This window comes from Calidris pugnax, unplaced genomic scaffold, assembly GCF_001431845.1.
Source record: "Calidris pugnax isolate Ruff unplaced genomic scaffold, ASM143184v1 scaffold71, whole genome shotgun sequence".
In the NCBI taxonomy this organism is placed as follows: domain Eukaryota; kingdom Metazoa; phylum Chordata; class Aves; order Charadriiformes; family Scolopacidae; genus Calidris; species Calidris pugnax.
The window spans coordinates 2,696,453-2,701,894 of NW_015090882.1; positions in this window are offsets into that span (position 1 = coordinate 2,696,453).

The window sequence follows — 5,442 nt, forward strand, 5'->3', positions numbered from 1 at the left end:
GGGCCTGCTCGGTGGGCAAGGGGAGCCTGGGCCACCTCGGTGGGCAAGGGGAGCCTCCCGGGCCTGCCTCGGTGGGCAGCGGGCCTGCTCGGTGGGCAAGGGGAGCCTGGGCCACCTCGGTGGGCAAGGGAAGCCTGGGCCACCTCGGTGGGCAAGGGGAGCCCTAGCTGCCTTCTGTGGGCAAGGGGAGCCCCCAGGCCTGCTCGGTGGGCAGGGGGAGCCCTAGCTGCCTTCTGTGGGCAGGGGGAGCCCCCAGGCCTGCTCGGTGGGCAAGGAGAGCCCCAGCCGCCTTCTGTGGGCAAGGAGAGCCCCAGCCGCCTTCTGTGGGCAGGGGGAGCCCCCAGGCCTGCTCGGTGGGCAGCGGGCCTGCTCGGTGGGCAAGGGGAGCCTGGGCCACCTCGGTGGGCAGGAGAGCCCTGTCCTCTCCCACCAATGGAGTGTCCTGGCAGCCGCCCCAATGGAGAGGCCTGAGGGCCCCAGGGAGGCTGTCGGTGGGGCCTGGCGGGGGCTGCAGCTCACAGCTCTGGGGGGTGAGGGCAGTGGTGCTGGTTAATCCGCCTGTAATTTATCCACATGGCGCTTCTGTGGCAGTGGCTTTTCTTTCCCCTGCGGTTGTAGCCATAGGAGATCGCCATAGGTCCCTTCCAGCCCCTGCCGTTCTGTGATCCAAGAGCCTTGTAATGGGGAAATAAAGGGAAGGCGGTACAATATATCTGTATCAAATGCTGTTCGATGAAGGGAAGGGGAAAAAAAACACATGAAAACTTTGTTCAGATGGTGATTTCCTGCGAGTCAGACATCTGCTGGTTTGTAGGAGTGTTGAAGCCATTCCGAGCTACAGGAGTTCATCACCTTGGAAAACATCGACTCCTGTGGTGGCTTTTTTGTCTGGAGGATTGTGCAGCACAGTGCTCAAAAATGGCAATGCTTTTTACAGTTCAGGGCCACAGGTGTAATGTAGAACAGTTCCTTGCATGAGGGGGTAAAAGTGCCTGTCACTGCCTAAAGTGAGTCATTTCTTGCTGGTTTTGAAAGGGAAATCAGATCCTATCACAGGTAAAGGAAGAAAAAAGATAACATATACTGATTTTCATCCTAAATTTGCTTCTGATGTTATTAATTTCAGACTAGAACTCTACCTAGCTGGCTGCCACCTTTGAGTGGCTAATTTTATTAATTATTCACCAGTCAGGCTACGGGGCTTTTGCAGCCAGAATAGGCAAATGCTTTGTTTCTCTCAGCTCACCGTTGCATTTAAATGCGCACAAAATATTTTTCTGGGCTTCTCTTTCTGCTGACAGCCCTCGTGACAGATAAAGTACCATCACACCACAGTAGGGACTTACTGGATATTGCACAGGTTTTTTGACAGCCGCCTTCCTTGTCTTTGCCCACAGGGCAGGCCCCTCTGTGTTACTGATCACGTACAAATATGAGCTTTCCCTTTGGCTTTGGAAGGTTATTGCCTTGGGCTCCTCTGCAAGTTTCCTCCAAAGGCCCGATTTTGAATTTTGTTTTGAGTCACAGAATGCTATGGGGTTGGAAGAGACCTCTGGAGATCATCTAGTCCAACCCCCTGCCAAAGCAGGGCCACCCAGAGCAGGTCCCACAGGAATGTGTCCAGGGGGGTTTGGAATGTCTTCAGAGAAGGAGACTCCACCACCTCTCTGGGCAGCCTCTGCCAGGGCTCTGCCACCCTCACAGGAAAGAAGTTCCTCCTCATCTTTAGGTAGAACTTATTATGTTCAAGTTTGCGTCCGTTCCTTCTTATCCTCTCCCTGGGCACCACTGAAAAAAGACCAGCCCTGTCCTCCTGACACCCACCCTTTAAGTATTTATAGATGTTGATCAGATCTCCCCTCAGTCTTCTCTTCTCCAGACTAAAAAGACCCAAGTCCCTCAGACTCCCCTCCTAAGAGAGATGCTCCAGGCCCCTCATCATCTTGGTGGCCATCTGCTGTCCCCTCTCCAGCAGTTCCCTGTCCTTCTGGAACTGGGGAGCCCAGAACTGGACCCAGTGCTCCAGATGGGGCCTCCCCAGTGCAGAGCAGAGGGGCAGGATGACCTCCCTCCACCTGCTGCTCACCCTCTTCCTGCTGCCCTCCAGGATGCCATTGGCCTTCTTGGCCACCAGGGCCCATTGCTGGCTCATGGTCATCCTGTTGTCCACCAGGACTCCCAGGTCTTTCTCCTCAGAGCTGCTCTCCAGCAGGTCACCCCCAACCTGTCCTGGTGCAGGGGGTTATTCCTCCCCAGGTGCAGCACCCGACACTTGCCCTGGTTTTGAAGTTCACCAGGTTCCTCTCTGCCCAGCTCTCCAGCCTGAGTCACACCTCATCTAGCACTATGCCTCCAATGGGGCTGTAATTTTGGTGGCCAGATTCTGCTGGAGGTTTTCCATCGGCACACCAGCATGGAAAGATCAGAGCTGGTTAGGCCTCCCTCCCTCCTGCGCCTATCTGGTCTGTCCTCTTTGAGGCCAGTTTGCAGCTGGGAGGAGGAGCAGTCCCACCAGTTGGGGAGAGGAAGATCCCTAAGGAATGCAGGGGTGAGGAAGATCCCTAAGGAATGCAGCCCAATAGCCCACGTGTGCAGTGCCTGGGGGTGCAGAGCAGGTTGCTGGTGCTCTGCGTGAAGCTGCCTCTGGTGGGATTTGGTAGGTTTTGTTCTGTTTGGTGGTTTGGTTTTTGTGTTTTCGTTCTCTTCAGTGTCACAGATAAATGCTAGACTTTCCCAAGAGAGTTAACTCCCATTTCCAGCTGTGCTGTATAATGAGCCTTGCTGTGAACCATCGCTGCAGGGGAAGGGTTTCCACAGCACTGGGTTCCTGTAAACAGATGGCAATGATTGGAAAAACAAAATAATAATAACCTGAAACAAGAAGACACTTGTATGAAACGATTCATGACATAGACTTCTGGTTGGATTAGATTATTGCTGCAATAATGGTTTGTTCCCCACCCCCCAAATTCTCAATTTTAAGTTATTTTTCCTGAGGAGGAATGTTCTGGGGAATCCTAGCACGCTTTGCCTGGCTTAAAAATGTCATTTTGTTATAAGGGGTTTGTTACTGTGGGTTGTCTGTGATGGGGTAGAAGATGCGGATGGTCCTCTGGCTTGGCTGTCCATCCCTCTCCCACGGTGAGCTCTCTTCTTTCCCTGCCAGGCTGCAAGTTTGGGCTTCAGCAGCTCGAGGGAGAGGCAGAGTCCTGTTTTGTGCACAGAGAGCATTTGCTGTTCTTCCTCAAACTCTTTTCCAATTGTTTTTTGGGGTTTTTTGTAGTGTCCTTGAACTAATGTATTGTTACTTAGAATTGGTCTCCAGAGCAACTGTGTTGCTGTGCTGTGTATATTTACTGAGTCACCTGCATTTGCAGAAGATAGGAAAAAGTTTACTATTACTGGAGGTTTTGTTTCTACTTCTTTATGGCCCTTGCAAGGTTGGGACAGAAAGAGGTTGTTCTTGCACGTGTAAATTTTCATGACAGCTTTACAAGTCTGCATTTATGACGGTATCTGAGCAGTAAATAATCATTCTCTCAACAAAAAAAAAAAAAAAAAAGGCAGTTGTTATCCTACATTGTGGTGTGCTAACGGTGATTTGGTTCTGGATATTTATTTTGCATAAACTGAAGCAACATCTTGGTTTTTAGTGGTTTGGTTTTTTTTTCCCTTTTTCCCCATCCTATTGTACGCACCCAAGGATGAGAAGATTCTTTTGATGATAGTTTTGCTTTGCTTATTTACACAGAGACCAGGCACTCTGGTTGTCTCATTTTAAGGAGTATTGCCCACATCCTAGAGGAAAATGCTTGGGTGTAGTGATCCTGGCAGGGCAGGTCTCCCGTGGCTCCACGAAAAGTGATACAGTTGGTACGTGGGGTCTTGCTGAGCTATCTCCTTCCCATCCCAACCCTCTCCCTGTGGGAATCGACCTGCTCCCCAGTAGGAAGGGCTGGAGGGATGAGTGGGTGGGCAGGAGGCACATCCAAGGAGGTGCCCAAGGTCTCCAGATGCCTTCCTTGTGTCAGGGCATGAACTGGAAGGAGGCAAGGCAAATACAGGTCGCTTCTCCAGGGGAGTTTTTGGGAGGGATGGATTGTTTGAGCACAGTAGCCTTTGGGGACAGAATCTGACTTGCTTTCATGAATTTGAGGGGAAATGGTTATCCTGAGAGGCAGCAAAGGCAAAGAAAAAGACTAAGAAAACAGGGAAGGTGGCAGCTTGTGGGCTTCCATACACGAGGAAGCCAGGCCACTGGGGAGAGTGGGCATCTGAATATGCTCTCCAAACAGACATAGCAGAGACAAAAGACCACACAGCAGCATGAGATTTACAGCCCAAGCAAGGGAAGAGTGCAGAAGAGGAAGAGAGAGAGGAGAAAGGGAGGTGATGGTGTGGGAAAGGTGTTAGGGGATGTCCTTGGGCAGAACAACCTCCTGAGCTGCAGGCAGATGCCTCCTCAGGTTTTCAAAGGCTGCAGCACGGTAGCCCCATTGACTGGAGTCTTGCTAATGATCCATCACTTGGCAGTCGGTGTCGTTGGATGACTGAAAGACTATAAAATTGAGTCTTTAGAAATTGCTAAGATATGTGGGACTTTTTCTTTCTTAATTTTACATTATCATAAATATGTTTGATTAATTTAAATATTGAGAAACCTTTGGAATATCTGTGTGCTTCTGACATTTAAAAATTATTTTTAGCCTTTCATTCTCCTAAACGGTCCTGAGTCTCTGTTTGGACTTGATAAGCACATCTGCATGATTTACGATGGGAGGAAAGATGATTTCCCTCCTCAGTAGCTGTACAGATGCAGGGGGAGAACACAAATTAGGAATTAATGTTAAGAAGGAAGTGATAGCTCAGATTCGGGGTTCAGAAGGAAATGATGAAGTGCGTGTGGTCCGTGTCTTTGGGTTAGCCTCATTAATTATAGAAATGCCACTAGATCAGGCTTTAATGCCATGGTTGTGAAAGGGAATGTCACTAGTATGAAACAGTCAACAAGCCCCATCCTTTGATTTGTGCTGCTTAATGTTCTATGGAGATGAAATGTGGGGATGAGGGAGGAGTGCTGTTAAAATAGATTTTTAGGAGTGTGAGATTTATTATGTATAATTTTAAAGGTGACCTTTTAAACAAAGTCCGTGTTCAATTTCATTTGAAAGACCTGAAGGGCGAGAGCCCCTGGAAGATTTGTGTCTGTATAATGATAAACGCCGTGTGAGGGAAACAAGGGCAGTGTACTAACAGGGCATCACTAAATGATACACCAGCCTTAAAAAGGTCTGAAGATAAGGTTTCTAGATAGCAAAAGCAATCCAGGGAAGTTAACGGAGGAATAGGTGTGCCTCCATCAGCTGTTCAGGGCTCAGAGGTAAAGAAAAAGTCAATTCCTTTTTTCTCCGATGCAATTCTTGTGATGGTTGGGTTTGTTTT